General features: G+C 36.8%; 1 long non-coding RNA gene across 2 annotated transcripts in view; it reads left to right on the top strand.

Annotated features, from left to right (window-relative positions):
• LOC110255481 (uncharacterized) overlaps positions 1 to 27,408 on the top strand; it is a 170,614-nt gene that overhangs the window by 23,220 nt on the left and 119,986 nt on the right. For both annotated transcript variants that reach the window (XR_014815918.1, XR_014815919.1), the window contains one exon: positions 527 to 635. This is a non-coding gene — a long non-coding RNA (uncharacterized LOC110255481). The remainder of the gene's footprint in view (positions 1 to 526; positions 636 to 27,408) is intronic.

The following is a 27,408-nucleotide window of genomic DNA, read 5'->3' as shown; positions in this document are numbered from 1 at the left end:
GGTGAAAAGCCCAAAAGTGTGTTAAGGACCCCCCAAAGACCCAGGCTTCCTGCTCCATCATCCTTAGCACAGATCTTTGTCTTCTTGGATGGAAGTGATCCACCTCTACTTACAAACCTTCACCTCCACCCTCACAAACACACTCTGATTAATAGAAAGTATATTCATAGGAGGAAGAAGAAGAGGGAGGAAGAACATGAGGAAAAGAGAAGAGGAAAAAAGGGAAGGAATACTTTTCTAGAAACCCTCAACTGGATTAATCTTAGGTCTTACTGGCCAGCATTATGGCACAGGCCACTCCTAGATGCCAGTAAGAGTAAGGTATGTTGCTTTTTATCTGGGTACATTTCTGTCCCTGCCAAATGATGGGCTTCCATTAGCAAGCAAGAATTGGAGAATGGATGAATAACTAGTATTGTCTGCCACATACAGGAGGATCTAATTCCAGAATGACTAACCCATGTGGAATAGGTAGTTGAGAGCACCTGCTAATAACAGAAGTGCATATTTTCATTCCTCTTTACAGCTGAAGATACTGAGGCTCGGGGCAAGCAAAAGGCAGGACTAAGATGGAAACTCCACTCTCTTCAACTCTAATGACAGATTTTTCCATGACTCCACAATGTTCTCTGAGGGTAAGTCAGGCTATGCCACTTTTTCTCTGCTAATCTTTCATCTATGGGCCCATGTGGCCAAGTGTTCTCTTTCTCTTATGGAATAGGAGATGGAAACCTCAATGAATTAGTTGATGGCTCTCAGACAGGAGGGTATATGCTTGGGGAAAGTGAGGCTCTTCAGATTGATTATCTCAGAATTTAGATTCCAGAGAAAAAGAAGGCAATAAGAAATACTATAGTTTTGCCTCGTCTATAGAGTTTCAAGGAATCAGAGCATCTGGTTCAGAATATTTGAGGTTGTTCTTTGCCAACTCCTATGCTGCAGAGTTTCTCAACACATGGGCTGCAGACGATGTAGTTCAGAATCTCTGGGTCTTAAAAAAAAATGCATATTCTCTATAAATACTCCTTCCATAGGAGATCAAAACCTCTGTGGTTAGGACCTGAGAATGTGAATTTTAATGACCTCTGCAGGTTATGATGCAAAATACAGCTTTGTTACTGAAGGTGGGATCTGGCTGCTTGATTCTCTAAAACCACTAAAGAAGCAAGACTGGAAAGGAAAGTTTGCTTTATTTCAGATGCTGGCAACTGGGTAGGTGGAGAGTGGACTTCTATCCAAATGCCAGTTCCCCCCACCACTGACAATCAGTGGGCAAAAGTTTTTATAGGTAGAGAGAGAGGGCTATGTGCATCAGCAGCACACTCAGCTCTGACAGTCATCTTGAAATTGGTCATGTGGTATCTGATTAGTATCATCTTGATTTTGTTAAGTACAGTTAATCTTCAGTTCCAGGGTCAGTTTGTTCCCATTTCTTTGAGGCCGGTTCTCAGAATCATGGCAGCTGATGTCATGGCTACAGTCTGGTCACCATGTAGTTAACTTCTTCCATCTGGTGGGGGTTTCAGTATCTACAAGAGGGCTCACAGGACATGGCTCAGAATATTATCTATTGCCCTTGAGAAGGAACTAAAGGTACTTGACTTTGCTTAATCACTAAACTCTTATTATTTGGTCTCATTTGACTGTTTTCCTTTGCTTCTGTATTTTCTCATTTTTATAATTAAACTTATTCTTTGGCTAAAGTTTTCCCCCAGATGAAAGGCAGGTGGAGGACATGGTGGGGGAAGGACCATAGGGTCCTGCTCCATTTCATTTTGGGATCCATTAATAAGAAACATCAATAATGGCATTTATTGAGTACCCACTTTGGCAAACAGCCAATCAGACACGGCTATTTATTGTTTAATCTGAACACCTTTATGAGAACCATTTTCATTTTCTTAGTGAGGAGCTGAGATTCAGGAAGCTTAAGTACCCTTTCAAACTCAACTGGCCCTTGAGTAATACACCTGGGATTCCTTCCTTGCCTTCCTTCCAGCCGTCTTCCTTCCTCAGCACCAGATTAAGTGAGGAGAGTGGGAGGGTTCCATGTTGATCCCTCCATCCTGCTAGATAGCCCATGTAAATAGGTTTTCTGGGTTTATTAGGAATTTGGGCATGTAGTTTAAGAAAAGGTACTCAGAAAAAAACTATATGATGTGAATGGACTGAAGAGAATCACACATAAAAACAGTCCTGTCAAATTCTTCATACTCTAGGATTTCCCATTGTGGCTCAGCTGGTTAAAAACCTCACATAGAGTCTGTGAGAATGAGGGTTTGATCCCTTGCCTTGCTCAGTGCATTAAGGATCTGGCATTGCCACAAGTTGAAGTGTAGGTCACAGATGCAGCTCAAATCCGGTGTTGTCATGGCTGTGATGTAGGCCTCAGCTGAAGTTCTGATTCAACCCTGTAAAAAGAAAACAGAAAAAATTTGTTTTCATATTCTAGCTTTGGGGTTGCAGCAGGATTTCTCAACTTCAGGGCTATTGATGTTTGAGATCTGGTAAATTGTTATGGGGGACTGTCCTGTGCATTGCAGAATATTTAGCAACATCCCTGGGCTCTACCCAACAGATGCCAATAGCAACTCCTCCTCCCCTCCAGTGGTGATAACCAAAAATGTGTGCAGATACTGCCAAATGACTACTGGAGGAAAAAAAAATCATCCTGGTGGAGAACTGGGTTGAAAAAAAAATCATCCTGGTGGAGAACTGGGTTGAAAAAAAAAATTTTCGTAAAAGCCCATCCTGGTGGCTTTGCTGATAGAGAATTTTACCTATGCCTGGAAACAGGGAACGAGGCCTTGTGAGAGCCAGAGGGGAAATTCCAGTGTGTTCAGGTCTGCTTGACACCAGTCCTTAGAGTGCATGTTTAGGTTGGCCCCTTCCTTTAGGTGGGGCCTCACCTCAGGGAATAGAGGAGAGAAGGAAAATAGATATACAAAAATCTGACCTTGAATCAGGGCTGACAGAGCAACAGAGTAGCAGAAGATGCACCAGGGGCAAGCTCTTGCTTGGCATTGAGATTGTCTTTTTTTGGAAGTAATTAAAAAAAAACCAAAAACAGAATCATTTCATCTGAGTTGGGAAAGCAGTAAATAATTAAGCTAATTTGTTTGTGTATGTGGTTCAAAGAAGCCTCCAGAAACCATGGTCCCTAATTCTAAATGGAGAAGCTGAGAAGGAAGGCAAAGCCTCATCAGTGTAATGTACTAGATGGTGGGGCTTAGAAAGGGCTGACTTGAATTATTCATCTTTGACATCTGGAAGGTCAATTTGGTGTTTACAACTTGATTATATTTCAGATTAGCATACACTTTGTTGTCAAATGTTTCTAAGGCCACAATTAACTATTTAAGCACTCTGCAAATTACTTAAATCCATGACTAACAAGTATTCAACTTAGACTGGGTACAGCAGCAACACGTTGATCTTTATTTCTTACATATTCTCTCTGACCGAACCAAGTTTTCACATCTTGCCTTTTTTTTTCCTTTTCTCATTTATTTATTAGATTTTAGTTATTTTTCCTCTTTTGATCCTTTACCTGTTTTCCACATTTACATCCATTGTTCCTCATTAGATATTCTGTAGCATCCAGGGGTTTCCTAGCCACTGGTCTTTGGTGCCTTAAGTCTTCTGGGTCCTTGAAACCCTTGAAATCATCTGCCACATTTTGTGAGGATGGACCTGCTTCCCTCATCACAGCAGGACCTTAGACACCCTCAGATTCCCAAAAGATCTCGACCTAAAAACGGTAAAGTCCGCTGAGGGACATCTGCTCCAGACTTTCAGCACAGAAGGAGGAGAGCATGTGTAGGCTCTTTGCTCTGTTTCCTCATTTAACCCCCTCCCAGACTCTGTATGACATTGGCGATGTTGTTTTTAATGGATAGTTGAGAATGTAAAAGCTTGGAGAGATTTGGTAGTCACCAAGGTGATCCTGCTTTCAAGGGGCTCAATGGTCAGAATTTAAGTGGCCCTTTTCAAGATTGACTCAAAAGCCTCTTTCCAAGCCTCCAATAAGATTGGGCAGTTGATAATTGTGCTAAAGTAGAGAAGACAGAGGACATGGAGGCAGAGCTCATAACCCCATGCCATCCTCAAAGGCATGAGAAGTAGGACTCAAATGAACTGTGATTAGTTTCTTGGGAAGAAGGATTATCGAAACAAGGACACTCTGCATTACATTAATATAATACTTTAGCAGCTTGCACTACTGTTTGTACTCTCTGAATGCTATGCTAACAGAAGTGCTGTGCTAACATAAAAGGCTGATTTCAATAGATATTAATCATAATTCAGTTTTACTAATTTGTAGAAAACTCAGTTTTTAACATTTAAACTCTTACAAATATTCATTTATGACCAATGAACCATCCAGTATAAATGAATGGCAAGTTTTAAAATAGTTGACTTTGAAATTGTAATTTCAATAATGATCTCATTTATATTGAGTGCCTACTACTCCCTGCCATAAATAAAAAGTTTATTAGAATGTGGTCACTCCTCATATTTAATTATTTTTGGAAAATAAAAAGATGACCCTTTTTCCCATTTTATGTTCTTGTCTCCCTTGTCAAAGGTTAATTGACCATAGGTGTCAGGGTTTATTTCCGGGTTCTCTATTCTGTTCCATTGGTCTGTCTGTCTGTTTTGATACCAGTGCCACACTGTTTTGATGACTGTGGCTTTGTAGTATTTCTTGAAGTCTGGGAGAGTTATGCCTCCTGCTTGGTTTTTGTTTCTCAGGATTGCTTTGGCGATTCTGGGTCTTTTGTTGTTCCATATAAAAGTTTGGATTGTTTGTTCTAGTTCTGTGAAAAATGTCCTGGGTAATTTGATAGGGATTGCATTGAATCTGTAGATTGCTTTGGGTAGTATGGCCATTTCAGCAAGCATTGCTGGGAAACCTGGACAGCTGCATGCAAAGCAATGAAACTAGAACACACCCTCACACCATGCACAAAAATAAACTCAAAATGGCTGAAAGACTTAAATATATGACAGGACACCATCAAACTCCTAGAAGAAAACATAGGCAGAACACTCTCGGACATCAACATCATGAATATTTTCTCAGGTCAGTCTCCCAAAGCAATAGAAATTAGAGCAAAAATAAACCCATGGGACCTCATCAAACTGAAAAGCTTTTGCACAGCAAAGGAAACCCAAAAGAAAACAAAAAGACAACTTACAGAATGGGAGAAAATAGTTTCAAATGATGCAACTGACAAGGGCTTAATCTCTAGAATATATAAACAACTTATACAACCCAACAGCAAAAAAACCAATCAATCAATGGAAAAATGGGCAAAAGACCTGAATAGACATTTCTCCACAGAAGATATACAGATGGCCAACAAACAAATGAAAAAGTGCTCAACATCACTGATTATAAGAGAAATGCAAATCAAAACTACCATGAGGTACCACCTCACACCAGTCAGAATGGCCATCATTAATAAATCCACAAATAACAAGTGCTAGAGGGGCTGTGGAGAAAAGGGAACCCTTCTGCACTGTTGGTGGGAATGTAAACTGGTACAGCCACTATGGAGAACAGTTTGGAGATACCTTAGAAATCTATACATAGAACTTCCATATGACCCTGCAATCCCACTCTTGGGCATCTATCCGGACAAAACTCTACTGAAAAGAGACACGTGCACCCGCATGTTCATTGCAGCACTATTCACAATAGCCAGGACATGGAAACAACCCAAATGTCCATCGACAGATGATTGGATTCGGAAGAGGTGGTATATATACACAATGGAATACTACTCAGCCATAAAAAAGAATGACATCATGCCATTTGCAGCAACATGGATGGAACTAGAGACTCTCATACTGAGTGAAATGAGCCAGAAAGACAAAGGCAAATACCATATGATATCACTTATAACTGGAATCTAATATCCAGCACAAATGAACATCTCCTCAGAAAAGAAAATCATGGACTTGGAGAAGAGACTTGTGGCTGCCTGATGGGAGGGGGAGGGAGTGGGAGGGATCGGGAGCTGGGGCTTATCAGACACAACTTAGAATAGATTTACAAGGAGATCCTGCTGAATAGCATTGAGAACTTTGTCTAGATACTCATGTTGCAACAGAAGAAAGGGTGGGGGAAAAACTGTAATTGTAATGTATACATGTAAGGATAACCTGACCCCCTTGCTGTACAGTGGGAAAATTAAAAAAAAAAAATTACAGCATGCATCAGAACCATCAAGAAGGCTTATAGAACCCAGATGGCTGGACTCTACCAGTGTCTGATTCAAAAGGTCTATGTGAAGCCTGAGAATTTGCATTTCTTACAAGCTTTTCAGGTGATCCTGCTCATGGAAGTTCCTGGGCCAGGGATCGAACCCCCTGCTGCCTCTGAGACAATGTCAGATTCTCAGCCAGCTGCACCACAGCGGGAAATAACTCCTAGTGATTCAGCATCATTAATTGAGCGCATACTCAATACAGTTTTACTTCTTCTTTTCTAATTTGAGTTTCTTTTATATCCTTTTCTTCTCCAATTGTCGTGGCTAGGATTTTTAATATTGTGTTAAGTAGAAGTGGTGAGAGTAGAAATACTTCTAATGTTCCTGATCTTAGAACATTTTTGTGTTAGTAACACACTTTTTTTCTTTTTTCATTTTATTGCTTATTTTTAGAAGTCATACATTTATAGAACTTAAAAACTTAGTCTTACAAGGCTCATTGTGGAAAATAGTGGTCCCTTTTCTTAACTCAATGAATTTTGTTACATTTTTAGTTGTACAATGATCATCACAGTTTGTGTGTGTGTGTTTTATTATAGTTGGTTTACAATGTTGTGCCAATTTTCCTGTATAGCAAAGTGACCCAGTCGTGCATATAAATACATTCCCTTTCTTTATCATCTTCCATCATGGTCTATAAAGTATAAACATTCTAGTATGGCATTCTCTCTCTCTCTCTTTTTTTTTTTTTTGGCTGTGCCTATGGCATGTGGAAGTTCCCAGGCCAGGGATTGAACTCATGCCACAGCAGTGACCTGTACCACAGCAGTGATGACACTGGATCCTTAACCTGCTAGGTGACCAGGGAATTTTTTAGCTTTTTATCATTGAGTACAGTGTTAGCTGTGGGGTTGTCATATATGACCTTTATTATGTTGAGATATGTTCCCTCTCTGCCCAATTTCCAGAGAGTTTTTAATCATAAATGGATGATAAATTTTATCAAAAGCTTTTTCTACATCAATTGAGATGATTACTAGGTTTTTATTCTTCAGTTGTTAATGTGGTGTATAAAATCAATTGATTTGTGGGTATTAAAAAATCCTTGCAGAGTTCTGTTGTGTAAGGTTAGGATGTTTATTTGAAAATTTTCTTGTTTCTTTACACAAGCTTATATCACTATAAATTTTCTTCTTATAATTCCTTTTGCTGTATCCCATAGGTTTTGGACCATTATGTTTTTGTTTTCATTTTTCTATAGGTATTTTTCGATTTCTTCAGTGATCCTTTTAGTTTAGTAGCATATTGTTTAGCCTCCATGTGTTTGTGGTTTGTGCAGTTTTTTTCTTATATTTGACTTCTAGTCTTAGAGTGTTGTGGTCAGAAAAAATGCTTAATATAATTTCAGTTTTCTTAAATTTACTGAGGTTTTATTTGTGGTCTATCATGTAATGTATATTGGAGAATATTGCATGTTCACTTGAAAAGAATGTGTAGTCTGCTCTTTTCATGTGGCATGTTCAATATACATCTATTGCGTGCATCTGGTCTAATGTGTCATTTAAAGCTAGTGCTTCCTTATTGATTATCTGCATTGATGTGCATAGGTATTAAAGTCACTACTTTTATTGCTACTGTTGATTTCTCCCTTTATATCCATTCATATTTGCTTTATGTATTTAGGTGCTCCTGTGTGGGGTACGTATATAGTTACACTTGTTATCTCTTCTTAAATTAATCCTTTGATCATTATACAGTGTCCTCCTTTGTCTCTTATTCTGTCTTAACTTTAAAGTCTGATATAAGTATTACTACCCCAACTTTCTTTTGATTTCCATTTGCATGGAAAACATTTTTGCATCCCCCATCTTCAGTCTGTATGTCTTTAGATCTGAAATAACACTTTTAGACAGATATAGATCTTCTTTTTATATCCATTCAGCCATTCTACATCTTTTGATTGGAGCATTTAGTCCATTTACACTTATGCTAATTATTGATATGTACGCCATTTGGTTAATTGTTCTGAAGGGTTTTTTTTTTTTAGATATTTTTGTTTTTTCTTCTTTTGTTCTCTTTTTTTTGTGATTTGATGACTGTCTTTGTTGTTTTAATTGTTTTTTCCTTTGTTGCTTTTAATATTCTCACTTTATTTTTATGTTTTGTCATTTTAATTATAATGTGTCTGGGTGTGTTCCTCTTGGGGTTAATCCTATATGAATCTTTCCTAGACTTGTGTAACTGTTTCCTTTCAGGTTAGGATGCTTTTCTCCTTGCATTATATAATGCAAATATTAGTATGTTTGGTGTTTTCCTAGAAGTCTCTTTAACTGCTCTCATTTATTTTCAATCTTTTTTCTCTTTTCTCTTCAGCAACAGTGATTTCTATTACTCTGTCTTCTAGCCCACTGATCTGTCCCTCTGTATCATTTAGTCTACTATTGATTCATTTTATTGTGTTTTTCATTTCAGTTATGGTATTCTTCATCTCTGTTTAGTTGTTCTTTATGTTCTCTAACTCCTTTTACAAAACTTCTAACCTCTCGCCCTGGGCATCTATTTTCCTCCTGCTTACTTTGATCATCTTTATAATTACTACTTTGATTGTCTTTATAATCACTACCCTAAACTCCTTCTTAAGTAGATTGTCTATCTCTACTTTACTTAGTTTTCCTAGGGTTTTAGCTCGTTTCTTTTTTTGGAACATATTCCTCTGTCACCTCATTTTGCTTAAGTTACTGTTGATGTTTTTATGTATCTGGTAGGTTAGCTACATTTCTCAATCTTGAAGAAGTAGCCTTCTGTAGAAGTCCTTTGCATCCCAGTAGCACATTCCCCTCTCATCAAACAAGCTGTATGCTCTAAGGCTTCCCCCTAAAAGGGCTGCATGTGTCCTTCTGTTGTGGTGGTCTGGCTTTACGGACAGCCTGATAGGCTTGTTTGGACCCTGGTCCAGCTGGTTGCCAGGCTCTGCTTTGTGCAAAGACTACTGGCTGCTGGTTGGGAGAGCTGGGTCATGAGGCAGTCACCTGCAGAACCTAAGGGGGCCCTGGGGCTACTGTGGGCTCACTGGTGGGTGGAGTCGGGATCTAGAAGGTTCTGGGGCTATTTCTTATCCACTGGTGGATAGATCCAGGTCCTCGAAGTACTAGACTACTAGCAGACAGAGCCAGTTCCTACAGTCTGGTTGCAGGCCCCAGGGATCTTGGAGCTTGTATCAGATAGTTGGGGGAGGGTCAGTTACTGACAGAGTTGGATATAGCATATCCCAAAGCTTGTGTTGGCCTGTTAGTGGGCAGAGCCAGGGCCTAGCTGGTCAAGGAGAATGGTCTGACCCACTGTGGGCAGGATGCAGGATTGTGGTTTTCTTGTGTCTACTATCTGATCCCTGATAGATGAGGCTGCTCCAGAGGCTAGAGAAGGCTTCCTAAGGGCAAGGCCAAGGCCCAAGAGATTCTGGGGCTGTTGCTGACCACTGGTGGGCAAAACTGGGTCCTAGGCTCTCTGGTGGGCAAGGCTATGTCCAGAGGTGGCTGTGAGCTCAGGAGGTCTTTAAACAGCCTGTCTACTTATGGGTGGGGCTGTATCCCCTCCAGTTGGTTGCTTGGCCTGAGGCATCCCACCGCTTGTCCCAATAGGCTGCTGGGTGGGGCCAGGTCTTGGTGCTAATGATCCAGAGACAGAATTCCACCATTGTGCCCACCAGCATCAGTGTCCATATAGTAGAAGCAGCTCCCAAGAATGGCTGTCACCTGTGTGTTTGTCCTCAGGGTGAGCCACAGCTACTCTCTGCCTCTCCAGGATCCCAGCAAGTAGGTTTGACTCAAGATCCTATCAAATTACTGTTTTTCCCCTGAGCCCTGAGTGTGTAAGAGTTTGTGGGCTCTAAGAGTAAAGTCTCTATTTCCCCTAGTCCTTTGGGATTCCTAAAATTAAGCTCTGCTGGCTTTCATCTTCCCAGTGCAAGACCCTTAGGCTAGGGAGTGATAAAAGACCCAGCACTCTCACACCTTTGGGAAAACCTTTGTTATATAGTTATTCTCCAGTGTGGGTTGCCTGCCTGGGGGTATGGGATGACTCTATTGTGAGTCTGCCCCATAACTCACCTTGTTATACTTCCTCTTTGTGTCTTTAGTTGTAGATTTTTTTTTTCTAGTCGGTCTTGAAATTTTTCACTGATAGTTATTATGAGTATGGTTGTGATTTGCCATCTTGGCTGATACCCCCATGACATTTTATAATGAAATAATTTAAAATAGATCTGGCACACAGTAGATGCTTCATAAATATTAGTTCCCTTTTCTTTTTCCTACATTTTGAACTCTTGACACAAATGAAATGAAGACACAGAAGACATTTGGGGTGGTTCTGTTTTGCCTTGTCTCACTATGGGGTTCTGAATGCCACTTATGAATAAGAGCTGATTATGCTCATTCATCTCTTCTCAGTTCCATGATTACTGATGTGGTAATTTAAAATAGGCATGGTGGAAATATTTATACCATGAAAACCAACGTTAATTTTATAAATCATCACTGTTTTGTTATCTGAGAGATGATTGTTAAACATTTATCGGTACACCACTGCTAATATCTACAGATTTCTTTAAGAGTAAACTTTATTATTATTCAGAGCTACATTAAGTGCCTCATCCCTTTGTCATGATTAATAAATTTAACTGTGTTCTCATCAGTTGGAAACAGATAACCTCGACTGGATAAATACTGTATTCTTAACTAACAAGGTAATTTCTCTGTGACTTTTTTCAAGGGGGTGGTGATAAGAAAACATAAGATCGACCATCTTAACCATTTTTTTCATTTTTTTTCATCTTACCCCATTTTTTTTAATTTTTTGTTTTGTGATTTTTAGGGCAACACCCATGGCATATGGAAGTTCCTAGGCTAGAGGTTGAATCAGAGCTACAGCTGCTGGCCTACACCACAACCACAGCAACATGGTATCCAAGCTGTGTCTATGACCTACACCATAGCTCATGGCAATGCTGGATCCCCAACCCACTGACCAAGGCCATGGATTGAACCTGAACCCTCATGGACACTAGTCGGATTTGTTTCTGTTGCGCCACAAAGGGAACTCCTCATCTTAACCATTTTAAGTGTACCTTTCAGTAGTGTTAAATGTGACTTATTGTTCTTTTTTTTCTATAGCACAGTTTATGTAGTCGAAGTTGGGCATTGATTATAAAATGTCTAAATAGTTTTATTTCATTTGTGAAAGTGGTTGAGTCTTGTTATGGCCAGGCTTAATTTTTTATAATTAGTTGTTGATTGATTTACTTCTATCTGGTCTTTCAGAATCTCTTGCAACCAATTTCACATTAGGCCAGTTCTTAGGGACCTTGGTCACTTGGGATTCTTGACTTCCTTCCTAGTATGTTGAAGTCATGTTATACAGCTTTAATGACCTCCAGTCTCTAACTCTCAATTCCAAATTCCAGATTCCTGAGATAGTACTGGGATTCACAAGCTTGGGTCCAGAAGGCACAGTTGGAGTGCTCCAGGGCTATCTCATGGTGATCATTTTGAGTGATGTGTTAGTGGATCTGCTCCTGCATATAGAGAAATTCTGGGCAGTTAAAGCACCCAGTCTAGTACAATGATTTTTATATATCAAATGATGATAAATGATGGCTTTAAAATGTTTAATTAGAATAGCTGGTATGTTCGGAATAGAACAGTATAGATAAAATTAGCATAAAATTTCTGTAATTTGAATGAAAGAGAAAGAAGAGAGTTAACATAATTCATTTGGAACTCCATCTGGTTAGAATTTTGGTTATATAATTATAAAACTAATTTCTTGGATTTAAAACAGAGACTATTCCTTTCTGGTGCGATGTAAGCATTAACACATGTACTCTTACATTGTTCAAATGAGAAAAGGGGCTTCAAATATTTTTAACTCCAATTAAAGTGGACAAATTGGGACAGAAACTGTTGAAGTGAATAGTGTCCAGGAACATAACAGTTTACAGTGAAGTCTATAGTCTTGTCAAGACCTGAGTAGGCATTTCCCCAAAAAGTGATTATGTTATAGGAGACAGAATAAAATTTGGCACAGAGATTTGGATTGTGAGTCTCTCTCCTACCCACTGATTTTACACCATTCACTAGCTATGTGATCCTGGACACATCATTTAAAACTTTCTGAGCCTTAATTTCCTGTCCATAAAACAGAGACAATAACATGCATTTGGTAGAAATGTTTTGAAAATTAAATAATGTATGTGAATATACTTTTACACTGTAATGTCTGCATAAATGTAAAGTATTAATACTTTGACTCAGCTTTTAGCTACAGGTTATCTTATTCATGTATAACCAACTACTTACACATATCAAATGACTGCATGTTACTTAACTCTTTTTTAGCACCTACCATCTGCAGATACTGTGGGGGGCCATTGAGTTATCAAGATCCATCTAAAATGATCTCTGCTTTCAAGCAGCTAAACCCATGGCAATTTGTTATTTAATTTGAATAGTTATCATGTTTTTTTTTCATATTATAAAGCCAGGCCTAAAAAGCAATAGCCCAAAATCTAGAAATGCCAGATATTTGCACATGATTTTCATAGTCAGTGGTCTGTAGGATCAGCAGTCCTTATAGTGAAATCTTTAGCAAATAGCCAGCTTGGAGGACAACCTTTCTTGGAAGGTTATTTTTGGAGCAAGGTTCTTTGCAACATTGACTTTGGGTAGCATTACTTTCAGTCCTGACTGTACATCTTCTGTATAAGGCCTTTGGAATTTATTCATCAGAAAATATGTTCATTTCTTTTTAAAATATGGATTTATTTATTTTATGACTGCAAACACAGTACACTGTAGTGGACACTGCTACGCTGTAATACACCACCAGAGCTCTCCTATAGAAGTGAAAGACTTCTATCTCCAGCTACTTGGAGTATCTCAAAGTGCCACAAACTGGGTGACTTAAAAAAATAGAAATTTGCGAGTTCCTGTTGTGGCACAGCGAAAATGAATCCGACTAGGAACCATGAGGTTGCCAGTTTGATCCCTGGCCTCGCTCAGTGGGTTAAGGATCTGGTGTTGCCATGAGCTGTGGTGTAGGCCATTTGGATCCCGTGTTGCTGTGGCTGTGACATAGGCTGGCAGCAACTCCTATTAGACTGCTATCCTGGGCACCTCCATATGTGGTGGATGCAGCCCTAAAAAGATAAAGAAGACAAAGAAAAAAAAAAAAGAAAGAAAGAAAGAAATTTGTTCTCTCGTAGTCCTAGAGGCTAGAACCTCAAAATCAAGGTGTTGGGAGAACTATAGTCCCTCCAGATCCTCTAGAGGAGGATCCTTTCTCTACTTTTACAGCCTCTGGTAGCCCTAGGCATTCCATTTCTGTCTCCCTCCTCATGTGTTCATCTCCTTTTTGTGTTTCTATGTTCATGTCCAAATTTTCCTCCTCTTGTAAGGACACTAGTCATATTGGATTAGACCCCCCCCCCAATTCAACTTGCTCTCATTTTAACTTGATTACATTTAGAAGGCTATTTCCAAGTAAGATCACATTCACAGGCACCTAGGGTTAGTACTTGAGTGTATATCTGGGAGGATACAATTCAATTCACAACATCCTGAATATCTATATTGTTCTTATTAATAAGACATTACTATGACACTTTTGATAAGCATTGACATATGGTTCAAGAAAATTAATTTTTATGTAATTTTAATCTTATTAAATAAACGGCCAAGGGAGAAGGCAGTGGACTTACTCCTAGCTTCTAAAACAGCTCAGAAACTAATAACCTTAATTAAACTCACTAAGTTGTAAAGTATAACCAGAACAGTTTTGTTTGTTCTAAGGACTGGTTACATATCTTGAGCCCTCTGCTATATTGTATATAAGTCAAAGGTATGAATCCACTGATTTCTTAAGACTATTTGGGAGCAGCAATAAATAAAATAAGCAAAAATAAGCAAATGGAACTATATCAAATTAAAAAGCAAAGAGCAAAAGAAACCATTAGCACAAGGAAGAAGCAACTGAGGAAACAGGAGAAAATATTTGCAAACCAATATCTGATAAGGGATTAATATCCAAACATACAAGAAACTCACACAACTCAATAGCAAACAAACAAACAAAGAAACAAAAACAATTGAAAATGGGCAATAGACCTAAATAGACATTTTTTTCTCCTAAATAATATATCCAGATAGAAGGCACTGAACCTCACTAATCATCAGGGAAATGCAAATTAAAAAATGCAATGAGATATCACCTCACACGTGTAAGGATGGATTTTATCAAAAAACAAGAGTTAGAAAATGCCGACGAGGACATGGAGAAAAGGGAACACTTGTACGCTGTTGGTGGAAGTGTAAAGTAGTACAACCATTATGGAAAACAATATGGAAGTTTCTAAAGAAATTTGGAATTGAAACACTATCTGATCTAGCAGTTCTACTTCTGGGTGTATATCCCCTAAAATGAAATCATTATCATTATCATATCTTTACTTCCATGTTCACAGCATTATTCACAATAGCCCCAGGTATTAAAACAACCTAAGTTTCTGTTACTAAATGAATAGATCGATAAAATATGGCGTATGTACACAATGGAATATTAATCAACCTTGAAAAAGGAGTAAATTCTGATATTTACAATATAGATGAATTTGGAGGGCATTATGCTAAGTGAAATAATCCAGACAGAGGCTGACAAATACTATGTGATAGAACTTCCATTTAGAATTCTTAAAGAAAAAAAATTGAACTCATAGAAACAGAGAATAGAAAAGTTGCTGGACAGTGGAAGAAATAGGATGAGACTGGAAATAGAGTATAAACTTTAAGTTATAAGATGAATAAGATCTAAGGATCTCATACATAACTAGGTGATTATACTTTATAGCACTGTATCGTATAATTGAAATTTCCTACGAGAGTTGAATTTAAATAATATTCACACAAAAAGAAAATTAGAGGGATATAAGTGCCTTTATTGTGACTAAATGTTACGAGACACATTCTGGCGCTATTCCATAGTGTGGTTCTTTAAACTATGGCATACAAAAACAAGTGTCAACACTAACAGGCTACCACCCAAAGTGGCATTTGGTATCATGGAGGATGAATTAAAAGCTACCAGAGAACCAGCCACAGCAGAAACTTCTTCTGTTAGGGTTATAGGAGCCCCTGACAGCTCATGTCTCATCTCAGATAATGAGCCATTATGGTTCTGGAAGCTCGGCCTGGTGAGAGCTGTGAGCAAAGGCCATGACATCTGGCTTCCAGTGCTGCACTGTGATCTTTCTTCTTTTGTTTTTGCTTTTTTACCACAAAAATTGACAATGAAGACCTTTATTGAGGGGGGAAATGACATAAACTATTGCAAATGGAAATTCATCAGTTAATAGACAAGAGAAGCTGATCTGGAAACCAAGGAATGATATAGTGTATAAAAAGAGATGTGTACATTAATGAAAAGTAAAACCGTTTTTGTTTTATATTGCTTTGTATTCTGTTTGATTCTTTTAGGGCAAGTGATAGTGCTCCCTGTATTTGGTGAAAATAAAAATTATTTCAGAGGTTCCCGTTGTGGCCCAGTGGAAACGAATCTGACTAGGAACCATGAGGTTGTGGGTTTGATCCTTGGCCTTGCTCAGTGGGTTAAGGATCTGGTGTTTCCGTGAGCTGTGATGTAGGTCACAGACGTGGCTCAGATCTGGCATTGCTGTGGCTATGGTATAGGCCAGCAGCTGCAGCTCTGATTAGACCCCTAGCCTGGGAACCTCCATATGCCATGGGTGTGGCCCTAAAAAGACAAAAAACAAACAAAAATTATTTCATAAACCTTGATAAGAGGCATAAAGGAAGAACTTCTGTATCTGGAGTCTCATAAGATAGATATAATGAAATATGCTGATTGTTGAAATAGGAAGCTAAGCAGAAACAGTCCTTATGATATGATTATGTTGTCATGGTGTACATTGGTCATTGATAGCAACAGAAAATGTAAGACCTGGTCCTTTTGTTGTGCCAGAAGATTGTTCATAGAACTTAGAATATCTTCTCATATGTGAATAGAATATGTATATTCTAGACTAGGAGTTGATATTATGAATTAACAGCTTTGGATTCTAATTTAGTATGAATTTTCTTTAATCAAGAAAAGAGACATTTTCAACAGAAATAACCAGCTCATGGGATACAAATACAGAATTTGAGCCCCATTTTAAAACTTCAAGTGTAAGTGAACGCAGAACATATGAATTACATCTTTCTTCACATATCCAAGTCAAAAAAGATAAGGAGAATATGCCCTTGGTTAAATGATTGTGATCACTTCAAGTTACTGGTAAACACACACACATTTTGGTTGACAGCCATTCCACATGCATTTCATGCTTCTATTGGGGTGGTTTGTTTCCTGTCATTTATGTATTATAAAAATTGTCTATTTTAGAAGGGGTGCAAACATCATTTTATAATATTTAAACTCAAATGCCTTCTTGCATTCCATTTTTTCAATGCTATGCTAAAATTAAAATGAAAATAGCTAGTTCCAAATATAAGGTGTTTTAGAATGTTTTAATCAATACCTTATTCTTGTTAATAAGTGTACATTTTTCATATTCTTCAAAGTCCACTTGTCTTAGGTAATTTATTGTCCTTGTCTGATAATTCTACTCTAGCTTCAGATGCTTTTCTCAAGTTTTATCTATGCTTAGGACAGTTTTTTTCTTCATGTCTTTTTTGGTCTTCCACTTTGAAAAGCATTCTCTTATTTTATTACTCAAACACATCCTAAAATATCACATCCTCCCAATAAACTTTTTGAAAACTATTTAGAAAAGAGATGACATTTTTATGGGCAGTATCAAAAATCACTCAACTGTATAAGACTTTGACCTTTCACAGGGAGATTCCTAGATTAAAACCTCTTCATCCACTGTCTTGAAAGTTATTAATCAATTGAAAAAATAGTAACACCTTGCTTGTTCAAGCATCATCTGAATGAACCTCTAGTCTTTGACAATGACAGGTTTGGGTTGAGAGCAGTATCGTGTCCAAGCCACACTGTGGGTCTGGAGTCTAAGTGTGAGAACAGTGCCAGACCAGCATCTTTTGAATGCTTGGTTATGAAGGAAAAGAAAGTTCTTTTCTGAAAGTAGTTGTAGGAGCTTAATCATACAAGGGCTTGTTATTAAGGCCAAAGACTATGCAGAAATTTCCAGCATAGCCATCCTAGGTCACTGGGCAGTTGCTGGGCCACATTGCCTCTTTAAAACCCCAAACTCAAAAACAAACAGGAAAAACAGACAAATGATGTAAATACTCATATTATGTATTTATTAAGTCCTAAGAGGAGGCAAATGTATTTTATGTCCAAGTGGTAAGAAGTTCTGCAAAGTCATTAGGAACCATTAATCAAACATCCCAATTCTTACATACCATTGATCATTGAACAACACAGGTTTGATCTGCATGGTCTACTTGTATGCAAGTTTTTTCAACAGCAAATACTACAGCACAGTAGGAGCCAAGGTGGTTGAATATGCAGATGTGGGACTGCAGATATGAGCAACTGGAAATCCAAAGGGCCAACTGCAAGTTATACTTAGATTTTCAACTGTGCTCAGGGTTGGTACCCCAATGCCCAAACTGCTCAAGGGTTAACTGTGTATACATATTACCATGAGAAATAAACTCTGGTCAGAACCTACAGACAATGCCTTTCTACTTCATTCTTATGGAATGAGAATTTAAATTATTTGAATTCTTTCCTACATTAAAAAAATGTATAAAAATGTAAATGTAAAGAGTAAATAAGGGTCCTCCCCCAACAATAGGCTTAATTTAATTTCTGACAAAATGCCATTCTAAGTCTTACTCTACAGAATCTGAGGTAGTATTTTTATGGCTAATATAGAAGTATTTTTATGGCTAATATAGAAGTATCTGTTAGCCTTTTCCTTAAAAAAGTTGACAGAAAATATTCCTCTGATAAGAATAAAAGTGGAAGTTGAAATACAAAAGGTAAATTACATTTATTAGCTTGTCACCCTTATTACTGATCACTCTTCCTGTATTTGTGGTTAATCAACACTCTGATCTTGAAACTGAATAATAATGTGTTCATGTCTCATGTACAAGTACTGATTCTACCAACTACCTGATGATCTAAGTGTACGCACCCAGTCTAGCCTTGCAAAAATATCCTCAAATCCTGGCTTTCATAGAACACAGTTTCCTTAGGTAGAAAATGTGGATATGAATAAAATTATTCACCTCATGAAATTGTGAGAATCACATAGAGAATGTTTGTGAGATAGTTTTGTAACTTTTCAAATGACAATATTAATGGTTGCACTAAAAATTTTATCTGAGTATCTTTTAAAGATCTTATTGGCTTTATTGGGGGATTTATGAATCAGGCAGCACCCAATCTAGGAGATACAAAGGAGTCCCAAAGAACTATACAAGGCAAGAGATTTTATAGGCAGAAGGGGGCGGGAACAAGGAAGTTGTACTAGGCAGGCAAGAGCAGATTGATTATTGCAAGTTTACTTGCTTTATAGGAGACAGTAGAGGCCCTCTGTAAGGAAGATTATTTAAACAACTGAGGGTGATCAGAAGGATACTGTTTGGTTTAAGATTCCATGATGAGGAGAGTTGAAACTGTAATTAGGTCTCTGGTGATTTGAGGGCTGATGGTCTTGTTTTTAGTTTGTTACTATTCACAAGGGAACTAGGTTAATAATTATTTCAAAGTGATAAATATATTTCTGTATCATTTCTCATTGCCCACATGGAATTTATACAGTATTAGATGAGGTAATAATTACTTTTTGTATTTAAATTTAGTCATAACTATTCAAATACAACCTTTAACAAAAATAGTCATGACTATTTATCTCATGCAAAAATGAGCATTAGTGATTGGATAAGTATTTTTCTTTTTATTCATCATTATATCAGTTGTGAACTCAAAACTTTAAGGAGTCCAGTTTTGTCTAAAAGTCATATTTATTTCACCTTGGATACCAACGAGGGCTTTGCTTCAGGCAATCAGAAAATGAAGTTAGTTATGCAAAAAGCACAGACAGAAGACAGAGGAGGTGAGAATGTAGAGAAAAGTAAAGGTGTCACTTCAGAGTTACAGGAAGAGAAGACCCACCCAAGAATTAGAACATCTGTGTATAATCGCCCTTAAACTAATTACATTTAAACAAGGCAGTTATTTAAACAATTGATTAAATTATTAAGGGACTCTTAATCAAGTATTGTTTTATTATCTAAAAATGATTTAGTGATGGATGTTAACTTCTTGTTATAATCATTTTATAATATATATATATCAAATCATTTTGTTGTACATTTAAAAACAAATATAATGTGTCAATTGTATCTCAATAAAACTTAAAAGATAAAGCGATTATTTCTATCTATAAAGGAAATTATTCAAAATACATACTGAGAGTTCCTGTTGTAGCGCAGCAGAAACAATCCAACTAGGAACCATGAGGTTGCGGGTTTGATCCCTGGCCTTGCTCAGTGGGTTAAGGATCCAGCATTGCCATGAGCTGTGGTGTAGGTCACAGACACAGCTCTGATCTGGCATTGCTGTGACTCTGGCATAGACTAGCAGCTATAGCTCCTATTGGACCCTTTGCCTGGGAATCTCTATATGCCGCAGGTGCAGCCCTAAAAAGACAAAAAAAAAAAAGAAAATACAAACTGACAATAAAGTGAACACTTTAGATATAGTTTCTATGGACACCTCTCAAATATTTCACTCTTGGAGGAAAACACAACATGTTTAAGAAAAAAGCACTTATTTTTAAGCTGTTCTTAAGCAATGGTTATCCAAATAGTCATGCCCTCAAGAGAGAGATAAAAAGAAATTTTGACTCTACTTCTCCTTATCATAATTTTTTCTCTTATTGCTTATTATAGTTCTATGGAGGTAATCTGACTAATTTAGAAAAATCTCAATGTTCATTTGGTCATTGTGGGCACAATTTTGATATGTTTGCAAAGGCATTTTTTGAAAGATAGTTAGAATTATTTACTTTAATTATTTCAAAGATAGCTTTGAGTAAAGAACTCTGACTATGCATTTCTACTCTAAAGAGCATATGCTGATATTGAAAGTAAAATTTCCAGTAAATAGGCTGGTATTACCATGACCCTTTTTCCCATACAAGTAAATTATATTTGAAAGTAAGTTATAATTGAAATGAGCCACATTCATTGATGAAAATCTCATTCATCCATTTGTCCGTTTTTTCAAAACTACTTCTTAGGCACCCACCTACATGTGGTTTTGGCAACATGGAAATCATCATGACCTTGACCAGAGCCACTTCAGTGGAGCACTGGCAAGTGAAATCAAAACAGGATTTGGTTGAGGAGAAAATACAAGATGAATTAACAGGAATCCATGAAATGCATCTTTGTGAAAGTAATTTAATGCCTTAAAAATATTCTGATAAAATAGTATCATTTCCTACTTACAAAATTTTGCACAGTGTAGCACCCCACCCCCACCCCCATTGGTTTTAAAAACAATACTTTTTAAAATTGAAAGGAAATTTAGAGTTGAGCTCTCCCAACACTTTCATTTTATAAATGGCTGAAAGGGGGTCCAGAGAATTTGACTAACTGAAGAACCAAAGCCAGATGCCCATGCTCTTCTTTTTACTATCCTGCATGGCTATAGCAGAATAACATCTAGCATATATTGAGTGCTTACTGGGTGCCAGGTACGATTCCAAGAACTTTATACCTATTTTCACTAATTTAATACTCATAATAAATCTTGGAAGAAAGTTCTATTCAAATCTGCACTTTTGCAGCTGTGAAAACTAAGGCAAAGAATAATTGAAGTATCTTGGCCAAGGTCCTACCTCTAGTAAGTTCTGCAGTGCAAGAATTCAAAACCCAGGTATACAGCTTCAGGAGGCCAAATTCTTTTTAAATTTTTAAAAAATAAATGTATGGTTGATCTACAATATTGTGTCAATTTCTGATATACAACAAAGTGACTGTTTTATACCCCCCCAACACACACATTCTTTTTCATATTCTTTTCCAGCATGGTCTGTCGCAGGAATTTGGGTTTATTTCCCTGTGCTATACAGCAGGATCTAGTTGTGTTCTAAATGCAATAGTTTGCATCTTCTAACCCCAAACTCCCATTTGATCTGTTCTCCTGCCCCCAGCCCTACCAACCACAAGTCTGTTCTCTATGTCTCTGAGTCTCTTTCTATTAGGTAGATAAGTTCATTTGTGCCCTATTTTAGATTCCATATATAAGTGATATCATACAGTATTTGTCTTTCTCTTTCTCACTTCATTTAGTATGATAATCTCTAGTTGCATCCATCTTGCTATAAATGGCATTATTTTGTTCTTTATGGCTGAATAGTATTCCGTTGTATATATGTACCACTTCTTCTTAATCCATTCATCTGTTGATGGATATTTAGGTTGTTTCCATGTCTTGGCTATTGTGAGTAGTGCTGCTATGAATACATAGATGCATGTATCTTTTTGAATTAAAGTTCTGTCCAGATACATCCCAGGAGTGGGATTGCTAAATCATATGGCAATTCTATTTTTAGTTTTCTAAGGAACCTCCATACTGTTTTTCATTGTGGCTGCAATACCTTACATTCCCACCAGCTGTGTAGGAGGATTCCCTTTTTGCCACACCCTCTCCAGAATTTGTTATTTGTAGACTTTTAAATGATGGCCATTATGACAGGTATGAGGTGGTACCTCATTGTAGTTTTGATTTGCATTTCTCTAATAAATAATGATGTTGAGCATCTTTTCTTATGCCTACTGACTATCTGCATGTCTCTTTTAGAGAAACACCTATTTAGGTCTTATTTTTCATTGGGTTGCTTGATTTTTATTGTTGTTGAGTTATGTAAGTTGTTTGTATATTTTGAAGATTAAGCCCTTGACAGTTGCAGCATTTGAAATTATTTTCTCCCATTCCTTAGGGTTTTTTTTTTTAATGGTTTCCTTTGCTGTGCAAAAGCTTGTAAGTTTGATTATGTTCTATTTGCATACTATTTTTTAAAATTTCTATTGCCTTGGGAGGCTGACCTAATAAGACATTTGTATGGTTTATGTCAGAGCACATTTTGCCTATGTTGTCTTCTAGGAATTTTATGGTGTCATGTCTTACGTTTAAGTCTTTAAGCCATTTTGAGTTTATTTTTGTGTGTGGTGTCAGGGTGTGTTCTAGTTTCATTGATTTACATGCAGCTGTCCAGTTTTGCCAGCACCACTTGCTAAAGAGACTGTCTTTTCCCCATTTTATATTCTTGCCTCCTTTGTTGAAGATTAATTTAGCATAGGTGTCTGGGTTTATTTCTGGGCTCTTTATTCTGTTTCATTGATCTATACATCTGTTTTTATATCAACACCACACTGTTTTAATTATTGTAGTTTTGCAGTATTGTCTGAAATCTGTGAGAGTTATGTGTCCTGTTTAATCATCTTGTTTTTTTTCCCTCAAGATTTCTTTGGCAATTCTGGGTATTTTATAGTTCCATATAAATTTTTGGATTATTTGTTCCAGTTTGGTAAAAAATGTCATAGGTAATTTGATAGGGATCACATTGAATCTGTAGATTGCTTTGGGTAGTGGTACATTTTAACCATATTAATACTTCCAATCCAAGAGCATGGGATATCTTTCCATTTCTTTGAATCCTCTTTAATTTCCTTGATTAATGTTTTATTATTCTGTCTTTCACCTCTTTGGTCAGGTTTATTCCTAGGTATTATGTGGGGGGGTGTAATTTTAAAAGGTATTTTTTTACATTCCCTTTCTGATAATTCAGTGTTAGTTTACAGAAGTACAACTGATTTCTGAATGTTATTCTTGTATCTTGCTACTTTGCTGAATTTGTTTATCAGAGTGTGTAGTTTTTACATGGATTCCTTAGGGTTTTCTATATATGGTATCATTTGCATCTAGTGAAAATTTCATCTCTTCCCTTCCAATATTGATACTTTTTATTTCTTTTTCTTGTCTGGTTGCTGTGGCTAGGATTTCTAATATGATTTGAATAGAAATGGTGAGAGTGGGTATTTTTGCCTTTTTCCAGATTTTAAGGGGAAGACTTTCAACTTTTCTCCCTTGAGTATTATATTGGCTGTGGGTTTGTCATGAATGGCTTTTATTATGTTGAGATATGTTCCCTCTATACCCACTTTGGTTAGAGGTTTTATCATGAATGGATGTTCAATTTTATCAAATGATTTTTCTTCATCTCTGGAGATGATCTGTAGTTTTTGGCTTTTCTTTTGTTCATGTGGTATATTGCATTGATTGATTTGTGTACATTGAACACTCCTTGTGAACTTGGGATGAATCCTACTTGGGATCTTTTTTATATGTTTTTAGATTTGGTTCACTAAATTTTTTTTCATCTATATTCATTAAAGATACTGACCTATAATCTTCTTTTTTGTATTATCTTTGTATGATTTTGGTATTAGGGTAATGGTGGCTTCATAGAAGTTCTTTGGGAGTTTTATTTTATTCAGTCTTTTGGAAAATTTTAAGAAGGACTGGTATAAGTTCTTGGTATGTTTGGTTGAATTTGCCTGTGAAGCCATCTTTCCTTGTCCTTGTTTGTAGAGAGGTTTTTTTTTTTTTTTTTTTTAAATTACATAATCTGTTATACTTCTAATGATTGGTCTGTTCAAATTATCTGTTCCTTCTTGATTCAGTTTTGATGGGCTGTATATTTCTATAAAGTCCATTTCTTCTAGGTGTTCAAATTTGGCATGTCATTGTTCATTTAATTCAGTATATCCCATCATTTCTCTTTATAGAAAATACTGTTTGTGTTTCAAGCTCTGCTTAAATATCCTTAATTTTCTTTCTACATGCTGGATCCCCAACCCACTGAGAGAGGCCAGGGATCAAACCTGCATCCTCATGGATACTAGTCAGATTCATTTCCACTGTGCCACAATGGGAACTCCATTCATTTATCTTTTCAGTTCATTACACGTTGAAACAAACTTATGGTGAAATTGGTTTGTCATTGACTGGCCACTGTAATAAACCTGTTTGTGAAGATAATAGTGTAAGAAATCATTACTTATGTATGTGTTTGTCCCTCTCTCTACTTTATTGCTATTATTATTCATTAATTTCCTCTTTCCAACATTTAAATTTTAAAAGGAACAAAATCTGCTTTTTTTTTTTTTTGAAGAGCATCTACCACATGCTTCTAGGCAAGAGAGATTCAATATTTTTCCTAAGAATAAAAATAAATAAATAGGATCTTCACTTTTTTTCAACCTCTTAAATAAAAACAGTGGAATTTCAGGAGTCAGTATTAATTCTCTCATGTCCTTTGCTTCTTTAAGATCCGAACTTCACAATCCAACTGGATTTTCATTGAAATTTACCATGCTTCCCTCCAAGCTGTGGTCTCAAAATGTCATTTCTGCCTTTATTTTAGCCCATAGAATTACAGCTTGGAGAAACCACAGAGTCAATCAGACTCGAAATGCCTCAAATCCTTCCTGCTTTGGAGTTTTCCATCTTCAGATCAAAGCACTTCATGCCCGTCAGCAACATTTTAATGCATTTGCTGCTCGTATGCACAACTTCCATTTAAAGACTCTTCTTGGCTGACTTCTCTAATGAAGTTGTCTGCTTGCCAGGAGAGCAATACTGATTCAGAAGTAACAAAGGGGACTTCAGGTCCTCTTTATCAATGACCTGATGTTTCACATAGTGTCAAACTTCACTTGTGGACAAACCACCATTTTTTTTTTAAATTTATTTTATCGAAGTATAGTTTATTTACAATATTGTGTTAATTTCTTATATGTAGCAGAGTGATTCAGTTATACATATACATAGTTTTTTAAAATTATTTTCCTTCATGGCTTATCACAGGAGATTGAATATAGTTCCCTCTGCCATAGAATAGAAACGTGTTGTTTATCCATTCTATATGAAATAATTTTCCTCTACTAATCCCAAACTCCCAGTCCATTCCCTTCCTTCCCCCTGCCCCCTGGGCAACCACAAGTTTGTTCTTTATGTCTGTGAGTCTGGACAAACTGTCATTCTTTGCACCAGGGGCGAGAAATTGGTTTTCAGTGTGTACACACTGTGAAGATAAACTGCTTAAATAAGAAGGTCATTTAGGAAGAGAATTAAAGATACAACAGAAGCAATTATTGGGATCTATCAAAATAATGTCATATTGTTAATACTGGACTTAAGAGTTTTGGTTTTTTTTAGCTTCAGCTTGCATATGTACAGTGGAGCTGAAAAAACTTAGAAGTGTTTTTTTTCTTACCTTTTTTTTTTAAAAAAAATTCTGAGTTTATGTGAATAGTCTCAGTTGCTTTCTTTTAATGAGAGGAAATACAATACATGCAAAATAATAGATTTAGGAAAGAATAACTCAAATTCCCAAGGGCGGTAATCTTTTGGAAAAAGTTAATATTCATGAGTTATGGGAAAATGATGAGAGCCAACACATCACTTTCCTATGTTCCAAGTCTTCAGCTTTTTGCCTACAGCCAAACCAGGTCTTAAAATAAAATCATTATTATTTAAAAGGGGGAGGCAACAGGAGTTCCCATGGTGGCTCACTAGTAACAAACCCGATTAGTATCCATGAGGATAAATGTTTGATCCCGGGTCTCGCTCAGCAGGTTAAGGATCCAGTGTTGCCGTAACGTGTGGTATAGGTTGCAGATGAGGCTGGGATCTGGGTATTGCTGTGGCTGTGGTGTAGGAAGGCAGCTGCCACTCCAATTCGACTCCTAGCCTGGGAACTTTCATATGCCTTGGTTGCAACCCTAAAAAAAGACCAAAAAAAAAAAGAAAAAGGCAGGGAAGAAGCAAATGCATATTATTGATCTTTTAGAACCTCAAAAAATAATAAACCTATGGTTTATATTTATGTATACCTTAAGCTCATGCTAATCTTCAAGTAAAACTTCCGTGTGTTTTTGAAAGAAGTTTCTTTGTTTCATAAAATTATAGTATTGCTATACTAAAAAATTTGTTAGGTAAAATTTGGCCTAAATAGCCTTCTTTCACTTCTGTAATTGTCCTAAATCAATACATCAAGGTTCAAATTCAACTTGCTGATTTATTTATAGATTGTTCATTCTATACTACATAATATTTATAATTATAGAAAATATGGAAATAATTTTCTGCCTTTATCAGGTGGCCCCACTCTAAACGTTCTAGATTAAGATGATCTAGACCACCTTTTTTTCATTTTCATGTTTCCTTCCTTCTCTTAGGAAGAGAGCGATAGTTCTGAAATGGCAAGCAAATCTGGATATCTACATTTTGTTCTGACTTTTGGGGGGAGAACTTTACAAAGGAGGAAGAAATAAAGAAGTAACTGGATGGGAGAGTAGGACATGGCTTAGCAGTGTGGTGATTCATTTGATGGTGGGGTTGGGGGGGAGACCCTCTCAATTTCATACAGAGTTCTTCCAGGAAAAGACACAAGGCCTTGGATTTGTTTTCTATCTTGTTATGGCATAGAAAAGAGAAAAATAGCATACTCATAGGACCACTTTTACAACACACAGTGTTCTCATAGTGGTACTTTTTTTTGTTTATTAAAGGGACTTATGAGTTTATAAAAGGGCATGAAGCTTAAGTTGTAAACAAAAGCTATAAACCATAAGGGTTCATTTCAGCAACAGGTGAGAAAGATATGTAGTGTGTAGAATGTCAGATGAGAGTGACTCTGAACTAACTGCTGATTAGCTGAAAATATGTGTAGAAATGTTCAGCAATTAGTGGAGAGATCAATGGAAAACATATATATTTAATTAGTCATATGGTTTGTTTTACTGGAATTGAAACTACATGGCTTTTCCACTGTGTCTGGCCTTTAAGACTTCACAAGTTCTATCTATATACGTACATATATTTTATTTGTTTTGGTTACTCAAAAAAGTGAGCAGAACAGGAATACTATTCAAATCCCATTTAACTATGCTCTAGCAAAGTAATTGAACTATAGCAGGGGTATTTCCATCCTTTAAGTAGCAGAAAGTCTGGAAAATATTGTTATTATGTGTACAAAGGATACTGCTTTAATTCCTTTACCTATTATAGGTAATATGTTAGGAAGAGATGCATTCAAGAATTGTGGTAGGTTCAAACT

This window comes from Sus scrofa, chromosome 9, assembly GCF_054392235.1.
Source record: "Sus scrofa isolate SSC_HxYL_T2T_F1_AM1 chromosome 9, Sscrofa_HxYL_maternal_Yorkshire_Landrace_v2.0, whole genome shotgun sequence".
NCBI classification, from domain to species: Eukaryota; Metazoa; Chordata; class Mammalia; order Artiodactyla; family Suidae; genus Sus; species Sus scrofa.
The sequence above is the reverse complement of the archived record's forward strand: the minus strand, read 5'-3'. Positions and strand labels throughout refer to the sequence as shown.